The sequence below is a fragment of the Sander vitreus genome, chromosome 8 (genome assembly GCF_031162955.1).
Source record: "Sander vitreus isolate 19-12246 chromosome 8, sanVit1, whole genome shotgun sequence".
NCBI lineage: Eukaryota > Metazoa > Chordata > Actinopteri > Perciformes > Percidae > Sander > Sander vitreus.
In genome coordinates this window covers 20,186,064-20,206,974 of record NC_135862.1, presented here as the reverse complement: position 1 = coordinate 20,206,974, position 20,911 = coordinate 20,186,064, and the positions used below count along the sequence as shown (strand labels likewise).

Here is a 20,911-nt window from a genome sequence, read left to right as displayed (position 1 = left end):
GGCTTTGCCGGCGGTGAGTGTGGGGTGGGAGGGGATTCATTCCTTTCCGTACCCGATCGCGCCTCTCTCTCTCGCTCTCTCTCTCTTTCCCTCTCCTCCCTCGTACAACCTCCCGGGTTTTCAAACGCGATGACAGTCAAGGCGAACCGTGGATCCCACAGGTGTGTTGTAGTTGCTGCCAACTGAGCCGCGGCTCCTGGAGACTCACACACAGACACACCTGGAAATTGCCACATGACTCGGCACATGGGCGTGGAGAAAGTCCCTGATATCATACCCAGAGTCTTTTGTTGAGGAGTTGCCCGGGTCGCCTTTCAACAGGAATTGACACATTGGTCAACCAGGTAGCCAGAATTTTCTTCGGAATAGTGCCTTTCTGAAACCTCTCACGTGATGTGTGAGGAGAGTAAAATGTGAACTTGATTACGGACTTCTTTCTTTTTCTTTTTTTTTTTACTACTTCACCAGAGGGCTCTTCAATATCTGGACTGTTCGCGTTTGTGCAACTACTCGCTCGCTGTTTTTCCTCCAAGGTGAGTTCCGGGGAAGCTATCCCAGCAAAGCGGGGTTGGTACTATTTGCGTTAGCATTTAACCATAGTATCAATTTCAAACCCTGGTGCATATGAGCTCCAAGTTTTGATAGCCTATCATACGCACTATCGATATGGCATGGGAGCCTTATAACGCCGTTGCCCTCTTACACGTTACTGTTTTATTTATCGTGTCACTCCAAAGTAGCCTATCAAATTTCCTGTCTGTCCACTGCTCATTAAACACATATGCTTAATGAGCAACCAAAGTATAATAATAATGAAATGCTTTTGACATACTTCTTTAAAAAGACTGGAATGATATCTATGGCAGTGTTATTGTTCAGGAATGATACAATGTGTAGTTGAAACGCTTAGTTGTCATGTCTAGTTGCAAAGTTGTTCTACTGTTAAACTCAACAGCTGTGTGTTTAGAGAGAAGAAATAAAGCCCCCCCCTGTAGAAATGCTCTTCCCTAAACCATTTCATCTCAGGAACATTGCAGCCACAGCATCTGCCCAGTCACCTCACAAGGAGCCGTCTGTCCCTACACACAGGCAATTTCAGTAAGAAATTTGGCATGTGAACTGTGTTCTTCACCTCTGGACAGTAGGCTGTACATCAACAACTGAGAGGACACAAGTAGTAGTGAGCATTGCCTTTTGTTTGCTTTCCTTTTCCTCTCTTTCTTGTAGAGAACAAGGAGACAGAAGCACTATTCATGTCCTTGTTGAATCTCCTGTGCATTTCTGTCTGTCTGTATCTTTCAGTCCCTGGCGCGGCCCTACTCCGACCACTGTACTGCTTTGTTGTCATTCTAAATCGTCCATTTATATTCGCAGCCCCAGCCATCTTCCTCCCCGTGTGCACAGGCCTACAGTATATAGGATGCTCCATCTCCACGGGATCATTCCTGTTAGATAACATTACACAAGCAGTCTCATAGTGGGAAAGGATTAGTGCGGGCAGGGGGCACATGGAGGCAGGAAAGGTGGCTGGAAGGGGGTTAGAGCAGGAGGTCAACCTCCTGTCTCCTGACTGAGCAAGGGTGTTTTTTTCAAAAGATGCCATCTGCTCACATGGACACACAAGCAATTGAAAACCAAGTTGCTTCCTTGTCTTTTCCCTCTTTTTACAATGTCTCTCTCTCCCTCTTTCCTCTCTCTCTCTGCCCCACAATGCTTCATTCAGGGTTTATCTCTTCCACTCTGAATAAATAGAGACACCTTATCTGCACAGAGGAGAGTGGTGATAAATGTTTTCTCCTGCTCCCCGCAAGGGTGAAAAAGACAAGCGTACCACACTTCTTCATCATAGATGCTCTTTTTAGGGCAAGTGAATATGAGACATTTCTCATCCAGGTCATGTTAGTGTTTCAGGATTCTGCAAAACAATCCCAAAAGCAAACTCCTACTCTGTAATACAATGGAAACAGAGAAAAACAAAGCAGGCATTTTCATGAATACCCTTTTTTTTCCTTCTTTTTTTTTGGGGTAATAGGCTGCCAGCTCTGGAAATGAGACTTTGTGGTGAGATCCACTCCAATTATTTCTGGATCCAGTAAAATAGCCTCTGACCAACTGAAAGGTGAAGGTAGTGAGCCATCAGCTGTTAAGCTCCTTCATGTTTTGGGTGAGTTGAAGTTCATTCTGTCCTTTTTGTGATAGTTTAAACTGTCCTCTCCTGGATGCACGCGCCTCATTTTAAAGAGCGCTGCAATATTTTTAAGGTCAAATGAATTTAAAATCATCCCCAGTCTCTTTTTGTTTTCTTTGCATTTGGATTATTGACTTATGTCATTTTCATTTTGAAATAAAACCATAATCCTCGCAAGCAACAAGCAATCCCATGCCTTCTGTCTGCAGTCTACAAACGGAAAAACGGCACTAAACAAACTGATACATGAATAGAGTATGTTGTTGGTTCATCGCAAAAGTGGTTCATTTTAAGTGACTGGTTAATCTCCTTTTTTCCTGTCCCTACTAAAAACCTGATGTAATATAAATCCTCATCATATTGCAAGGTCTTAGACCTACTTCCACTGACTGGTAGGCACTGTTTGACCAACATTTCCCCACTGTGGAATGGACTTCGTAACTTATTAGTCATGAAATAGGTGTGGCGCATATGAGAAAGACCCATATGTGATACTGTGTTCCTCTTGTTTATCTAAAGTACATAGACTCCAGGGGAGTGTGGGCAGATGCGTGAAGGGCATGTCAGCTTGAAGTTGGACGGCTTTAGAATCTGGGGAATAGAGATTTGCTTCAGATAGGAGATAGGCTTGTCTTTTTATGGCTTGATGATTATCTTCTGATGAAGGGACGTCATGGTGAGGTGGCTTTCTGATCTTATTTCCGCCGGGTTTTACAGCTCCCACCTTTACCCTTGGATTTCATGGCCTTGTCCTAAACTATCCCCTCAACAGTGTTCCTTTCTTTACCCTGCCCTCTTACTCCGATTGTGGCATTGTTTGTACTTCACAAGCCAAACCCTTGCTACCCTCGCCACTCAACACTTCTCCCCTTCTGTGTTTGAGATCAGAGATAACAAAGCTGATGAATGGCAGGCCTGTGAGATGTGATCATGCTAATTGTCATGCTTAGTCCCCCAGCAGCAGACTATGAGGATGGGCTCTGTGGAAGAAGATGGCAACTAATACACCCCCTCATGCAGCTAATTAACTGCAATTCAGAGTTTAACCTAATCTGTCCACAGGCTTCCAAACCAAGCACTTCAGCCCCAGATATTATGGTCAAGTTCAGCTCAGCAGGGTGTACTTTTACCTCTTAAAAACAACCTTTACATGTCCTCAACCCTCACTGTCTTTCATCCCATGTACATGACCGGCCACACCATGCACTCAACCCATCGTGGCTTACTTCTCCATGCAGCTGTCAACTCATGCTGGTTTTTCCCCCCGCTGCTGTCCTCGCATCTACCTTTTAACCATTCTGTGACTCTTCCCCACACTTTCCGTGCTTGAAGCATGAGTAAGAGGAGCATGATGAATATTGTAAACATGCTCACTCTCGTGAAAGATATAAATGATTCACATGGAGAGGGAGCTCCCTTAATTGCTCGGTTGAGAGGTTGTGGGCAGAATTTTCTTTTTTTTTTTAAAGTGAGAGAGAGACATGATATGAGTTTTAGAGAGGTAGGTAGGTGGCAACTTGAAAAAAAAAAAAAAAGTTAGCCCAGAGGAAAACATGATCTCCATTGCTGTTCAAAAGGCATTTTGTGTGGTGTTGGCTGTCAGCAGACATGAGGTTGCATAGCTGAGGACTGAACACTAGTGATGGATACACAATATGCCTCAACTTCCCGTCACCCACTTCCCTATGACGGTTAAACTGACAGGCTGACACACAGACAGGCTTTTTAAGCTACCTGCTCACTGGAGGCATGTCAACCAGCTCAGGCCATTGGCAAACAGCCATTTCAGCTAGACGGCACAGAAGCAGGTATCTGAAAACTAATCAGCAATGATGAGAGTGAGTGGTCACCTTGATTCCTGTCCTGGGAAATCTCAGTCAGAGGCGTTCTTCTCAATACTTGTATTGGCAGCAGAAAAGAGAGCAAGGAGCTAATTTATTTTTTTGCTTTGGTAATTGAGTCTGGCACGTATTTCTATCAAAATGCCATCTATTTAAACATTTCAGAGGGAAGTTGGTTGTGTCTGCTTCAATCAGTGTAATGTGACTGGCTAATGTGTAGTCCTGCTCCTTTTACTTCATGATGAAAAGATGACTCGCAGATCTCTCAGACTTTAACATATTGAAGATGAGTCAACCCTTTATTTCTGTACAAATTGAGGGAGCCTGTGCAGGATTTGGCAGTGTGCTGATATATCTTTCTCAAAGAGATTTGGGTTTGAAATGGACTTACAGTAGCTGAGGAATAATGGAAACTGTGTGGAGCCACTAATTCCACCTGTAATGCATTTTCACTGCACTTTTTGTTCAGGAATGAGAGTTGCTCCATGTTGAGTGCCATTTAATCTGAGCTAAGGCACCAGAGGGTGCAATTCATTTTTATCCAAGTCATTTCACAGTTAATCCACAAACTGACCAATTTACTCCTGCCAAGATCATTTTTAATTATCACCTCTGCTTTACAGCTAATATGATGTCCAGCTGGTTTATGTTAATATGGTAGTCAAGTATTGGCCCTCTTCTTTTAATTTTTTTTGCAAGCACACTGGGCGATTAATTATGGAGTACTGAATGTGAGCCTCAGCCAGGACTGGCGGGTGACAGATGCATGAAGGGTCAGTGCACTGGCGGCAGCTGGAGATGAAGGTCACACCAACCTGCGAGAGCAAAGAGGGAAGATAATGTGGCAAACTGAGGAAGACATAGAGAGATGGTCTGTGAGAGTGTAACTTCATAGAAGAGATGAATGATCCTCATTGAGTTAGGAAGTAACTCACTTACAGAGTTTGACTCTGAACAACTTTATTTAAAAAAAAAATATGGTGTTTTTAAAATACACATATGACAAGTTTTACTCATTTAAAACAGTGGAATTATAGATGACCTTCCAGGTATTGGTGTTAAAGTCCCTCATTTACAATTTTAAGTGGTATGAAATCTTCAATCCTATGAAAATACAAAAAGTTATGTTGCATTTGCACCTCATATAGTTTGATTTCTGTAGATTTTTGGAAAACTGTTTTTCATTTTGTATTTAGGGCCCGAGCGCAGACAGCGGCGAAGGCCCTATTGAAACTGAAGGAATTATTATTCTTTTTTATCCGGCAAATGAATTGCCGTTTTGAGGGGCTTAACATACTCAAAAACTCACCACAATTGGCGGTCGCATCAAACCTGGTGAAAATGTACGTATTTTAAGGGTTTCGGGAATAGGCGCACAAAAATGGCTCGATAGCGCCCCCTACAAAATAAAAGAAAATTGAGCCCCTGCAGTACGTTTAACGTAGACTAAGGAAACTTGGTACACCTATATAGCATGTCAAGACGTACAAAAAAGCTGGAGCCATACCCTTAACGCAACAGGAAGTCCGCCATTTTTAATTGAAAGTTTGAAATTAGTGCAATTTTGGCCATTTCCACATGTCGTTCTTTAACTAACTCCTCCTAGAGATTTCATCTGATCGACTTCAAATTTGGCCTGTGCCATCTTAAGACCTTAGAGGTGAATTTTCCCGTCATAGGTTCATGGTTTGGCCCGCCCCCTTGGCTTTACAATTTATGACCGTTTAATGTAGACTATTGTGTGAGGTATCTTTGAAGTCAGTAGAAAGGTCCCTTTTCATTGGTGACGGTTTGCAGTGTCTGAGTTCCGGGCAGATGCACGGTCGCAAGGAGCGGCGTCCGCCTGTAACCCCGACGTGCAAGGAGGTGCGAGGACCCGTCCAACGCTGCTTGCAGCTTTAATTCGATTTTGAATTTTTTAGCAGTTGTTTTAAAAATATAAACCTCCATAATTTAATTTAATAACGTTTAGAAACTAACAAAAAATCTGTAGGCAGAATGTGTTCTAAAATAGAAATGGAAAAATTGGATCTTGAGGAAACATGCTGTCCTTATCTCTGGCATCAGCTGAAACCTGCTAGAAATGGACATGGGGGTGGCAGCACTGCTGGAGGTTGGGTGTCTGTCTCTTGCTTGTCTATTTCAATGAAAATTAGAAATTAGGCAAGGTTTTGCGGACACAACACTGGTATCTTTGTCAGTGTCATGTCCTTGTCTCTGTTAAATGAGGTGGGTATTGCAGCCTTTCAGTAGTCTATGATCCAAAAGGGACCTATTAAAATCTGTTCATACAGCAATTGTTAAAGTTAACTGAGAATCTAGTTAAATGCCACTGGCTCTGTTGCCTCTCATCTGTAAACTGACAGACCATTTTACTGTGGCAGTAGTCTCGGCAGCAGTAGTAATAATACTGCCAAAGATACTACCTTAACCTTAGAGGCTGACATTTTGTAGTGACCACTGGTCATAGTTGCTGTTGTTTGAGGTGGTATTTTCTAAAGTAACGGTGATGCTTTTTAAGATACGTTTTTTTTATTATTGATCCCCATGGGGAAATTAGTGGCCCAGGGCAGCAGCAGAAGGATTCAGGAGGGAAAAGACAGGTAGAATATAAGCAGAAAAACAAATAACATCTGCAATAAAAACAGCAAAACTAGGCATAAATGGTAATAAAACAGTGGGAAAAATGCAGTCTGAAGGTGAGCTTCGTCACATTTAGTTGCATACTTTTTTGGAGAGCAGGCTCATGTAGGGCGTTAGAATGAGTCAGGCTTTTACTTTGGCATTGACCTTGTTGAGTTGGGGGCATTGTATCACACTAAACACAGATCTGTAGAAGTGTATACCTCCCTGGCTTGGTTGTGCTCTAACAGGAATTTCAGCTATGCCTGATCAGCCAACCATGCCCCTTGTGCTGCTGGAGCAATGTGGAAGTACCCACTGCCCTTGTGTTTATAACTTTCTGTTAATGTTAACATTTCCATCTTGAACATACTGTCTAGTTCCCTTTTAAGCAGGACAGAGTCTCTCTCTGTCCTCTCTCCATTCGCTTGCACGCAATAACTTCTGTTGAATCTCTTGTTTCTTCAACTATTTTTTTTGTCTTTTTTTACTTCGTGTGTCTCTAGTCTAGGTGGATATTAATCCTGGTGCTTCAAACCTGCCTGGGGCTCAGAGCTGTCTTCTGAAATGCAGATCTGTGGAGGTGTCATCATAGCTCTATGTCTTGGGTGTCTGCGCTTGCCCCCCAGCCTCACTCTCCTATTCACACGCCCATGATGACATGCATTATTCCTCACTGACTCATCTGGGCAGCAGTTTTGGTTTCCCCTCTCAACTTTATATGCAAAAAGGAAGTTGTTAGATATATTTTATGCTGGTGTCTGCAAATCACGTAGACATGGCATCTGCAATTTTCCACCCTCTCCCTTCTCTTCCCTAATCTTTATACATTGGGTCAGACATGTGATGGTCATGCAGATAACTTGGGCTTCTTGCACAGTTTATTTTTGTCCTGTGACACTCTGTTTCCCAGTATTCCCCTTTTCACAGATCTGTGTTTACAGTTGCTCCACACTCGGTTTTCAGCCTCTAACTAAAGCAAATGACAGGCCTAGGAGAAATGACATCAGAGTTGCAGCCACATGCCCCTGTAAGAATGCCTAAATATTTACAGGCCCTTATAACATCTGCTAGCATGCCACTCAGTTTCCCATTTGTACAGTCTGTAAGTTTTTAAACTCAGCCCTGTGGTCGCTTCCTTCTGCTGTAGCTACGTCTATTCCACGTCCTGTCTGGGCTGATCCCACGTCATTGATCCCTCCGTGGAGCTGGGCTCTTTAATTACAGTCATTAGCCAGAGTAGATCTGCTGCTTGGGTTAGAGAACCTTATTACCAAGACCTTGTCTTTTTCTTCTACACACATTGCGAACAGCCTAATGCTGCTCGCTAGTGTGTTCTCTGAAAACGAGCTGCAGTTACAATGTTTACAGAAAATAGGCTTCCAAATTGGATCCCCAAATCACACAAGTCTCACCAGGAGACATTTTCCCCTTCTACTTTCATCCTCTTTCAATTGAATATGGAGGAGAAGTGTGGAGCTTTCCAATAACAGATTGAAGCAAAGTGGGGTGGAAGAGGCCTGGTCAGTGTGGCGCTGCTTGTTTACTGGTGCCGACTGGTGGTGTGACCAGACCGGAGTAGCCATTTATCCACCACTTCAGACTTCCATTAAGATCTCTCTGTAGTCCTCCATGTTGAGATCTACAGTACATTTCTACTGACATGTCTCTCCTCCTCTGCCTCCCTTAGCCAGTGTTTTTATTTTTAACCAGGCTCTGTTCTGTTTCACTTCCAGTCCCAGTTTTTGTCTGCTCAGGATGTCATCACACATTCCTCTGTGTCTGTTGTTCAATTAGTCATGTGAAGTTTGTCTCCTCTTTGGGTAATGAAAAAAAAAATGAACTATTTGGTTCCATTGGGTCCTTATGTGTCTCTTCACCTTCCGACTTGAAAAGAAAACATTATCCCCACTGAGCAGCGTGCTAAAACGGCACATCATTTTTGCACATAAGATGTAAACAAATAATTACCAAAAACAAGGGAGATTAAATATGGTGTAATTCCAAGTGTCTTTTTTTTCTGTATGAGAAATCTGATTAGACTGGATTAAAGTGATCTGGTATTTCATCTACAGTACGTCTGCAGTGTTGTGATCCACAGGATCTTTGTTAGGCCTGACCTCATCTTCTCCTGGTCTCCTGTGTCCTTGAAATATTGATATTGTGGCTTCACCGCATATGACCATAAAGCTGTGTCTTTTTCATCCATCAGTAAGGTTACCATTTGAGATTGTAGATATGGTGTAGTGTCCGTACTGTATTAAGATCAGGCCTAGAGCAGCACAACCTTGCTACAGACTTTTTTTTTCCTTTTTTTTTTTTGAAGAAGAACAACTAGGTAGAATTGGAAAGAATTATGCAGTGCAAAAAAACATCCGGTCATGATGTCCAGTTCCCCATGCTGTGGATCACCGTTAAGGAAGTGTTGAAAGGTTTCTGGGTTAAAGTGGCTTTTTAAGTACCACAGCCTCATGACAGAATATAGTCCTACCTTGTCTAATGGCATGAACCTCATGTGGGCTGATGTTAGAAACGGAACCCGAGCTAAGCAGGGCCTTGTATTTCAATGCATTATTAGCAGCAGACCACCCTTGGCGCTCAGACGAATAAAAATTCCTCTCTGTCCATTGGTGGTATTAAGAGTTTCCTGAGTGCCAATGAAAAAGCCACTCAGTGTGTGAGCAGTTAAAGCTCTCTCAGCGCAGCGAGGGTGAGGCCTTCCTTCTGTATGCATCACCCCAGCCAACTTGATCGATTCACTGTTTGCTCTGTCTTGTCTAAGTGCGAGCTCACACTGCCTACTCCGCCCACAGAAAATAATTCAAACTTCGACCAGTGCAACCTGCTTCCCCAGCACACATGCACACAGATACACAAATGTATACATGTACAGTGAGTCCACACACAGTTTGTCTTTCAGCCTAAGGGAGCTGGACAGCCCAGGCATGAATCCATGAATTCCTCATAACACAATTGGTTGGCTGATCAATAATTCAATTCTATCTGTGAGCAAGCATGTCTGGATCCAATCTCACCTGCACCTCCCTCGGCCTCTTAACAAGGTGGGTGTTGTGTCCTTGAGCTGGGCTCAGTTTATGTCTGTGTGTCCTTGTGTGTGCTGATTAGTTTGCTTTAGACAGTTCTTCGTCCGTGCTTGTTCTAGTCCATTGTTGTGTATCCACTTCCTCTGTGCATGCATGAACACGCATGAGAGCCCTTGGCCTTTGTGGATTACAAAGCGCTCATTATTTCAACTGTGTACATCTCTTGTGTCTTTGTGTTCACAGCAGTGTGTGGATGTGAAAGTCCATCTACAGTTGGCAAAGTTTATGTGTATGTGTCTGAACTTATGTGTGATCTGCCTCTCCCTCCAGGCGGCTAGACGAATCAAAGGCATGGATCTCATTAAAAGGTATAGCGCCTGTGGAGAGGTCAGCGGCTAAGTTCTCTGATTAGTGGGCTCCGGCAGACTGCCTTGGTGCTGCCGGTGGTTGGGGTGCGTGTATGTGTGGGGGGGGGGTCCCCCTTATCGACATGCCTCTCATCCTTCTCCAGCTCACACCTGGGGGCAGTGTGCCCAACACTCTTTCTCACTGCAGGCCTCAGCCCCATCTGACAGGGTCAAGGACAACACACTGGGCCACGGATTTACCACAAGTCAATGTCATCTGGCCCTCTCTATTTCCCCTTCTTTCTATCATGGCCTAATGGGCTGCCTACTTCCCATTCTGTTTTTATCCGTCTTTGAGTGTTTTATCAAAGGCCACATTCAGTTTCCATCCCAGTGACAGCCTCTCTCGCTACACATCAAACTGCACCAATTGCCCGACGAGCAGCTTTCTGGTTCGTTAGTAACTCGTTCCAGGGCCCGGACTCGTATCAAAGCCAGCAACCGTGAACTAGGGATGACTTTCAGCCAAGGGCAAAGTGTCTGTGTGTGACTGAGTTAGAGAGACAGGACGCTTCTGAATGTTGCCTGACTTTGGACAGTTTCTCTCTTTCCTCTGAATGGTCTTTCTCTTTACTTTCGCTGTCTCGTCCCCTGTGTGCCTCTCAGTTTAATGCCCTTCCAGATAAAACAACGCCAGTAAACTTCCTCTTTGTTTCTCTCTCCCCTTTTCCCGCTGATAACCACGCTATCTAAATGTAGGCCCTGGCAGCACTCCCTGTCTATTCACCCCCCACTCCACCCCTCCCCTCCCCTCCCCTCCCTCTCTCCTGGAATGTTAGTGTGTATTGTATGTAATCTGAAGATGGGGGGGGGTTTATTTTCCTTTTCTTTTCCGGGGCTGTCAGAGGAGGAGGCAGCAGAAGCGATTGCGGGTAGAGGGGACTGGCGCGTATCTGCTGACTGTCACTTCCATTAAGTGTGCTGTCCTCAACTGCCTCCCCTATATGCCCAGACCAGGCTCTCGGTAAGCCAAGGTCCCCTTTTGTTCATTGTCCAACCTTTCTAATCCACAAACCCTTCAGTCCACAGATATGCTGTAGTAATTACAGGCCACTTCTTTCTGTAAACTTTTCCTACAGTAGGATTTGGATCATTTTTAGGCTTATATTTTTGTTGCTATACTGAGTTTTTCAGAGTTGAGGTTATGTTTTTTTTATATATATATATATATATATATATATATATATATATATATATATATATATATATATATATGTGTGTGTGTGAGAGGTTTTGGCATCAATTTCCCCCGAGAGCAGATAGGGATGAAATTACAATAGTCCGCACACTGCTTCATAGCTTCCGCTGCCTCTCTCCGTTCCCAGTCTCTGTCTCTCTCCGGCTCAATCAATTTAATAAAGCTTGACATTTATTGGAGAAAACAAATAAAAATGCTTGGTTTGGGGATTGTCTCGTGTGCAAACCGCTCTCCCATTTTTGTGTTTGTTTACATATCATTGAACGTCCTGATCCCCCGACAACAGCGCTGCAAAAAACATATGCCTCAAAGGAATTCAGTTTAACGCTGTGCAAGTGCCTTTTCTAAAGGGCAGTGCTGTGCCTCTGGTTGTCGAAGTCTGTTTAGCAGAATAATCAGTGCTTTAATTAACAAAAGTCAGTTCAGAATATCAATTATAGTTTTCTATTATCTGTAGTCATGTCACACCCAAGAAACAATTATGACTAATTGTGAGTTTCTATTGTCTCTTGCTGGTGATGATTGGTTACTTTGCTTATAAATTACACTTTATTTTCCATAAATAGCTCCCTTTGTTCTCATTTGTGATTTCTGTTTTTGTATTAATGAGTGGCCTTAAGCTCCCCCTTCCCTCAAATCATGAGTTTGCAAGTCAGTCTTTGAGTGTGTTCTGTTGAAGAGGGCAGTGTTTTTTTTATTTTTTTTTATTCAGAGAGCCTTAGGGCACCGCTAGCATTTTCTCTCAGTCTCATCCCAGTCCAGACACGCTTCTCGTTCTGGTATGACAAACATCTCCACGGTGCTTGCTCAAACTAGAGCTGAGCCTTGATGGCACACAGTCACCTCCATGCACACACACTTCATTCAGTCACACTTTCATACACATTCACAGTCTAACTCTTTCCCCCCCATTTCTGTTTATCTTTCCCTCATTGGCAAACATCCTCACACAAACACTCTCTCAACTCTACCGCAAGGTTCAGCATGCCAGGCTCTGGGATTCCTCTTTTTCGCTGGCTGGGGTAATGACATGGTTGTGGCCCTCACTGCGGTCGCTGTGTAACAACAGATCCGCTTCACAACCGCACCTTTCTGTGTGTTTATGTGGGATGATGGAGCGTGTGTGTTCATCTGGAGGTGTGCCATCACCCTTAGCCTCCTGAAGCAAGCAATGAACAATGTTTTGTTTCACCTCTTCTCTTTTCTATTTCATCCCTTATTTTCCACCCGTCTGATTGAAACAGTCCTCATGTTTTGGAACTAATTTGTCATGCTTGATTGTCACTGAGACATGACTAGAGTTTGGATCTCTTCCAGGTACTGCAGATTATTTATTATTTTTTTGTTGCATTTTCCGGTTGGCCCGTCCAGAGTTGGAAATGGGTGCACTGGAGCCAATTATAGCAATAGGTTTTGTGCGCAGTAAGCGTAGCATGGCGGTAGTGGGTGTGATGGGTTTTTAATGGGACTGAGCCTCAGTCACAGATGTAAAGGCTTGTTGTTTTGGGTGATTACAATGGTCAGTATGTGATAGGTGTGCTTGCAGAGGACAGTCCACTTGGATCTGTGTCTGATTGTTAAGATCAATCACCAGCCAGATGGTCTCACACCAGTATTTTAAATCTAAAGATTTATAATTAAAAGGAAACTCATATTGTCAAGATTTTTTTGCAAAACACAAAAGAGAATAAAAGGCCTGTGCTGTTGAGGTTACGTGCCTCCATTTGTTAGTTACATTGCTCACAAGCTTTGTTTGGTAATTATATCCAAGCACAAAGTGGAAAAAGAGAATTAAATAACTTGAGTTTTCATTTCCTCACTCACACTCATAATTGATGCACTTGTCGTTTTCCTTATTCACAGTTGGGATTGAAAGCAAAAACTTGTCTCCTGGAAAGTATTCTTAGGATGTTTATTCATGAGAAATGAAACTGTCCCTTCTTCTCCTTTGGAGTAAATGTGTGATTCAGCTTATGGCTAAGAGCTGTACCGTAAATGATATGGCGAGTGCCATTAGCTAGATCTTTGTCTGTTCATACTGCTGGGCTTTCCTGATAGCTTAAGTGTTTTCTGTTTTTGTTGTTTTTAACCATACTGTCATATGCTCTTTTGTAAGGATGCACATTAATCTAAATGCATGCAAGTACATTAAAATTCTTTACAGTAGCATGCATTGAATCACAAGAGGCTTGATCAGCTAAGAAATGAATAAGAGAATTCCAGTGCACTAGGGTTTGCTTAGCTCAGTGTAGACTATCGAAGAAGTGATTTGTATTTGTGCTGCCTTGCGATCCTCTGCCCTGTCTGCAGTAGCCAATCTGGACAGGAGGTTGTTATCAGAGGGCCTGAATGAAACAGCTGCCTAGCACTCTTCACCACGGCTCTGTTCAAGTCCTTCTACGCCTTTTGAAAACGTTGTGTTCTGCCTGTTGTGTCAGACACTGCTCGTTAATGGCCCCTGGCTCTGATCCAACCTTATCCTACATTCTGAACCTGGCTTTGGTTGCATCAGGCCCGTCACAACTAGGAGACTTACCTGGATCATGCCAGCCAGCAACAAGCCTCTGCTGGGGAAACAGTTTTCCACAGTAGTTGAGGCATATGGAGGATAAGCCCTACCCCACGGACTGCTCCAAGAGGGCATGGCTAGCACCTGCCACTGCTAACGCACTAATATTTAGCGACGAGAGGGTTTCAGCAAAGCCCTGTGGGTAAGCCACACTGGATTTTTCACTTCACAAACTAGCATAGTCACATTGAAATGGCTTTTTGCTACTGTTTGCCCTCTCCCTGCCCTTGACTCAGGGAGCTGCTATTGAAATCAAGTGCACGTACAGACTTGTCAACTCCATGTAGCCACTAGTAGCTAGCCTAAGTGCATCACCTTTATCAGTGATGTCACTTGCTTCCTCCCCTGTTCATGCTTGTCTGAGCCAGGTCATATGCTACCCCCCCCACCCTCTCTTTAGACCTGTCTGTTTGGCTGTAATGCAGCCTAAGCCTTTTGTTGAGAAGGGCATTAGCCTATATTTGTGGGCATGGGCGCATTGTCATCCAGACCTGGGAATGGCTGCTCCAGATGGGTGATTAGTCACTACTGTGTGTATGTGTCTTTGAGAGACCTACTGGTGTGTGTAAGAAGATGAGACCGACATCCTAAATGAAGATCAAACACGGGCACCTATATTGTTTCATGTCATGCGCTTCTGTACATGTTTGCGTGCACAGATGTGTGCTTCTGTGTGTTTATCATCTAATAGCCATCATCCCCCGTCCCCTGTACGCCCATCCCCAACGCAATCTCATCTCAAGCTCCGACTCGACTAGCTGGGCTTCCATCAGCGATTTGGAGTGCAGCTCTCATGCCTGTAGGCTGCTGTAATGATAGCTTTTGCAAAAAGCCCAGCTGTTTGCTCACAAAGTAAGAGAATGAAAGGTGGAAAGGAGGAGGAAGAGGAAGAAGAGAACGAAAGTGTCACCAGCTCTCTTTTGTACAGCTGCAGTCTCATATAATTTCACTGAGCAGACCTAACAAAAGCAAGAACACGTGCATCATGAAGGATTAATTGGTTGCTGTTAGCTCAAACTCTCATCAACTTCAGCGGAGAAGGTAGGGAATACAGAAAAGAAATGCGTTGCCTGGTGTCGGCAAGGATAACAAGACACAAGGGGTAAAGGTGTTTTTTTTTTTCTCTCTCTGGCCGCTGGCTGACACAAAGTTTTCGAAGTTAACCACACCAAAGTTAAATCGAAGCTGAGATGCTGTTGTTTTGTGTTCACCTGGTCTACTTGGCACAGTGGCGGCTCATCAGCTGGCACTGATTGCACTGTGGACATGGTTAACAGCCCATTTAGAGGTTGTGTGTGTGCATGTGTGCAAGCGTGCATAGAAGTGAACAAGCATGTAACATTGTGTGTGTGTTTGGTACACTACTGTCCAGACACATCTGCCTGGCTTTAATTAGTTTTGCCTGGCACAGGGACCCAGCAGTCTCTCTGGTGTTTAATAACGGCCTCGACAGTGGGCATTTATCAAGGTCTGAAGAGTACAGCTGAAGTATCGTGCATTCATTTGGCCAAAATCACTTAGAAGTTATTATCTTCTTTTTATTTTCTGAAGCTGGTTGCAAATAAGCCTCCGTTTCCCCTGCATGCTGGGGCATGTTGAAACACAAATCTGCTCTGCTGTGCATATTTTGGCTCCCTTTCAGTCCTCTCCTTTCATTTCCTCCCACTTTCTTCTCAATTTTCTTCTTTTGTCATTGTATTAACATGTCATGTGTCTGACCCAAATTTCTAGGCACTTGAATACTTCCAGGGCTCTTCCTTTCCCCTGCTCTTTTTTATCAGAGCCATGGCAGAGAGACTGAGGCCATGTTTCGTTGTCTCCTCAATCAGAATCAGAAACCGGTCCTGAAGTAAAACCGACCCAGTCTCAAATGTCTCCTCATTGTGTCTCTGTCCTCCCGTCTCTTGGCTACAGTGGTTTCAAATCAGGGCAGGAGATTTTTTTCACTGGTGAACCAACATGAGCTGACAGACACCCTCCTCTCCCTTCTTTCCTTCCTTCCCTTCACATCTGTGAATGTTACCTGACGATACTCATTTGTCAACCCCCTCCTCTTTCCGTCTGCTTGCCCCAGCCACCTGATCCCTCCCTCCTGTTGTGTCCGCCAGTGCCAACAGAGCTGAAGAGTCTGCTGCGTGTGTATTTGAGTGGGCGGGGAGTCTAACTAAACTGAGCAGAGCCGAGGTCCATACAGGTGCAGCTCATCTTGCCGCTCGAGGGATAGCTGTCAAAGTCTCTTCATTTTGGCCCTCTTCCTTCATGTCATCTCCACTGTGGCCTCTATATGTCTCACTCTAGTCTTACTCAGGTCTAGCTAAGCACCCTTTCAGGTCAGGGTGGCCCCAAGAGGCATAGTATCCACAGGGAGCATCCCTCCGGCTGTTGCTCCAGCTGTTGCTCTTCATCAGTCTTCAACTTTTATGCTTTTGTATTGTATGGATATTGTTTTTGTTGTTATCGCTGACTTACTACAAGGACAATTTCCCCATAAGGGATAATAAAGATTTCTACTACCACTGAGATATATTGCATGCCAGAAGGGCCTAAAAAAGATGGTGAGTAATTCACAAGCAGTAGGAGCAGCAGCTAACTTTGCCCCCGAGCTCCTCTCACAAGCTGAGTGAATGCAAATGGACTTTTTTTAAAAAAATAAAGCAGAGTTCCCCAGCCATAATAGTCTGCATGCCTAGCACAATGCAGCATAGCCCCATATCCCCTTATTCAATTCCACAGCAACTTCCTTTTTGGGTGGGATTGGTTGTCTGATTCATTCCTATGTCCGCTCACTAGAGGAGATTGCTTTGATTTTGGGGCCGACTTGACCAGATTAAATAGAGTCGGTCTGGGCCGCGTGGACGGGTGGCTCCCAGCCATCGTCTCATTTGTGTTTCTCATTGTCGCTTGCAGCTCCCCTCCATTTTTGTTCTCTCCCCTTCCCTTTGTTTGCCTCACGCTTCTGCTCAGTATCTGGCCAACGATTGATAAGACCCAATCCCTGACAATGCTTGGCACACTGCACAGGATCGGTGGCGATGCAATGTGGCGAGTGTGTGTCTGTTCAGGCTTTAGGAGGGAGATGGGATGCGGCTCACGTCATTGTTTATCTACCTTTCCACTTCCAGATTGCACTCAGCAGAAAGAATGTGCTTCTTGACACTCTCTCTTTCTCTCCCTCTCTCTTTCCGCACTCCTTACTTTCCTCCATTTCGCCAGTGGCTCATTCTGGTATATGGACTTGGTTTCAGGTCCAGAACATGCATCATGAGGTGAGGGGGAAGGTGATAAGGGAGCCAGGAAGGGGGGTGTGTGTGTGTGTGTGTGTGTGTGTGCGCTAGTGATTGTACCTCTGCGACTGCTGCACTTTTCTGTATCTTCATGAGTATTTGTGAATCTGAATCACAATGCACGAGTGCTCCAGTGCGACAACACATTTGAAACACTTGACACATTTTTCTTACAGGTCATTGAATCATAAAAATTTCGGCTCAGGCAACAATTGACTCGATCGGCCCCGGTCTTCTTGGCTGTCTGGATTGATGGACAGTCAATTCCAGCAGCAGGAGATAATCACAGCGTGTCAGCCTCCACCAATCCAAACTCTTATCTGTGTCTGCCCATTGCCAGCATGCCACAAATGACCACAGGGACACACATTTCTCTTTATTGTTCCAAAGCCCTGAGGGAGGTAATGTGTAGCGTGCTGAACTTAGCTTTTGCAGGCTGCATCCTCATCTGGATTGACACATCCACATGAAGTGCACCTTCACCACAGGGGCACTTCAACTAACTCACCTCCGTGTTTTGGAAAGTGCATACACTTATGATAAGGCAGCGCTTTTGGATGTTTTTTTTATGTTTTTGCCTGCTGCCTTTTAGGTGCATTATGCTCTGTCTGAGGCGTCTGGCGATAAGCCTTTTCCTTTAGAGTCCTTACTTGAATATCTTCTACCGTAACATGTCAATAGTATCAGGTTTTCCCATGGCACAGATTTCTTCTTTTTTATCTTCTATTTTGAAGTCCTATTGCCTGCAAGTGTGATCAAATAAGATTACTTCTCTTGAGCGATTAGAGCAACAATGGACATTGGATGAAAATCGGCTTGTTTCTCGCATCCGCTCTGCTGGCTAAAGGTCTTTGAGGGGGTTATTTTCCCCAGAGTGAACTGCGCTAATTGTAGCCTAATGGCGTGCTGTTAAAGCAAAGAGTGGTAAGAAGCAGCCGGTTGGGGAGGCTTGCTGCCTTTCCCGTGCAGGCTGATTACACTGTCTAGTTAATGCACAGTCCTCAGATACAAATGGAGGGTGGTTATTGCATCAGGAAGCCTGTCAAAATCGCCCTCTCTAACGGACGAGAGAGGGAGATAAAGAGAGATGGAGTAGAGTGAGAGAGAATATATTCTGGAGAGCCAATTTCACTGAGGAGATAGAAGCATGGTAGTGCAATTATGAAATATAGCTTTCTGTTTCAATAATGATCTTTTCTCCACAGGCTATATATAGGCCGGTGTAAATGATTCAGAGAATGGTCCATAGTGTTGTATGGATTTCTATGGAGGGCAAAGTCAGTTTCCAGTGATATTCTTGGGTTTTCTCCGGCCAAATATTTGGCGGTCCATTCAGCATTCAACAGATGAAGTGGCTGAGAACGATGACGTTGAGGTCGTACACTAGAAAGATGCAAGTGAAGCCATTCGGTCCGAATATCACCACTACGCCTTTCCCAAGTTGTCGTCCTTATGCTGTTGTAAGTCACTTCCAGTTTCTATACTTGGTATGTGTGTGTGGGAGTGCACGCCTATGTGTATCTGCTTGAACTCTACAGAAGGAAAAAGGCCCTCTACTGTGGTCATATTTTTCTTTTACCGTAATTAATCATCGGAGGATCACATGATTGTTTCAGTTGTTTTCATTTAAAAAAAAAAATCCACTTCATTGCAACTTTTTCCTGCAAGTCACACATGAAAGCCCAGCGAAACATGGTCTCAGCACTGCTGCCAGTTGTGCCAAGCACCCACACTGGTTGTAGCACTGCTTACTATGCATCTGTCTGGATAGATACTCAGAGGTGGTACATGCCAGCCGCTCTCTCTGCAGCTGGGCCAAAGTTGGGGGGGAAAAAACTAGGGTCAGGAACTGAAGAACTCCTTTCTGACCTAATAATATAAGAAAAAGACATCAGTGGAATTTCAAAGCTGCTGTAAACCTGAACACATGACCGACTGAGTTAAAAGCATGACACAGGGACCTGAAATATTTATGCTTAACCACTTACAAGCAGCAATTACATATGCACATATGTATAAGGCTGTTTACATGCACATAAGCACATCTACACTCAGAATCATTAAAAGCTGGTCATCATGTTTGGGAGCCTGTTTTGTACCCAGCAGTAGCAGTCCTCCTAAACGTATGGAAAGCACAGTGTATCTCTTTTGCATTTATGTAGATATAAACTATAGGGCTTGACTATATCTCCTAATATCAATACTTGGGCTGCAACATTTGTTTTGTAATTCGTTACAAAAGGTAATGTTAAGCTCGACTAATCTATATCATTATACATTGCCAGATTTACCTTACTAATTATATATGTAACACTTTTCTTAATATAGGAGTGCATATTTCTTTTGTTGACTTACTGTTGATAAGTTTGTCCTGATTATTTACAGTATGCCTCTTCACTGGACTGTGAGGTTCTTGTTTTGTTTAAGTTCTGTCTTGTTATTTGTTGTTATTCTCAGTTGAATTAGTTTGGATTTAGAGAATTGTTTAAAAAATGCAATATGAGTACATTCAATACACACACACACACACACACACACACACACACACACACACACACACACACACACACAACCGCACCCAGCAGTCGGTGAGGGAAGGGCCCCCTGTGGTGCCAGTGTACAGCCATGCCCGACTCCACGCTTATTATCATGATTGCCTGCAAAAGGTGGCGGGACGCTGAGTCCATTCACTCTGCCAGACGGCTTCATAAAGCGGCTGCCGATGGTTCCCAGTAGGCCCTCATCAGCGGCAGAGAGCAGCGAAGCGCCTCAAGACTTCGCTCTCTGAAGTGACAATAGTTTTTCTGCCGGGAGAAAAGAGAGCAGGGGAGGGTAGAAAAACAAGATGGCCGCCAAGCAATAGGCATCTGTTAAATGCCTCATAGGGAGGTCATCCAGGAAGTAATGAGGTGAAACACTGCAGTAGAGCAGTAGCTGTCAGTCAGTTTGGACACTGTTGGGTTATAATGAGTGCATGTTGTAAGTGGTAAGCACCTACAAAACTAGGCAGCCTGCCTCTTTTCCAGTAATCTGCTGCATCCTTCATTCTTTTTTCCTCCTCATTGAGAACTAGGCAAGTAATGCTACCCATGGACCATTTCCCGAGCATAATCCAACATCTGTCTTGCAGACGTCTCTTGCTTTGGCATTAAAACCTTCATTTCCCCGCCCCCTTCCCCCCTCCTCTTCCTCCATTTCCTCTCCATCTTCCACCCCCCCTCTGGTAGCCGTCACAGTCGCTGAACGATTTCCTCTCACTGTAAGGCTCCTCCGAGTCACTGTGGCAGTGTCAAACGAGGCTCCTATTTAAGCTCATTAAATGTTTCCAAGAGAATAGGAAATCAATGGTGCATACCGGTGCGCGAGAACTTTTCTCTTAATTTAATTCTCCCCTCCACCCCCCTTATCTGTTTGCACATCTCTCTCTTTCTGTTTCTCCTATCATTCTTGCTTGGTCTTTCCAACATGTCGTTCCCCTTTAAGCGAAGGTGGGTGAGGTGGGGTGTTGGGGGGCAGAAACAGTTGCCTTCAGAAACCATTTTAAACTCGGATTTGTGACGGGCACCATGGTGCGAGGCTGTCCGCACTTTTCAGTGTTGTTTAGCCCTCATCACATGGAGGGCAATCAACATAAAAGTTTTGCTTACACTGTCCTCAGCCCCGGAGTTTCAGCCAAGCTGTTAAAGGAACAGGTTTCGACCAGAACAGAATGCTGCCTTGAAAACATGTAGGGGAATAAAACATGGGGATGTTTTGGA

At 44.2% G+C, this 20,911-nt stretch overlaps 1 protein-coding gene across 5 annotated transcripts in view; it reads left to right on the top strand.

Annotated features, from left to right (window-relative positions):
- Positions 1–111: 111 nt before the first annotated feature.
- The window catches only part of plxnb2b (plexin b2b), a 120,363-nt gene continuing 99,563 nt past the window's right edge, over positions 112–20,911 (top strand). For 2 of the 5 annotated variants that reach the window (XM_078257400.1, XM_078257397.1), the window contains exon 1: positions 112–533. The gene's annotated coding sequence lies outside the window, so the exon portion shown is untranslated. Of the gene's footprint in view, positions 534–2,032; positions 2,165–14,747; positions 14,911–20,911 lie in introns of those variants that run through there. The other 3 variants (XM_078257398.1, XM_078257396.1, XM_078257399.1) reach the window with 3 other exon arrangements.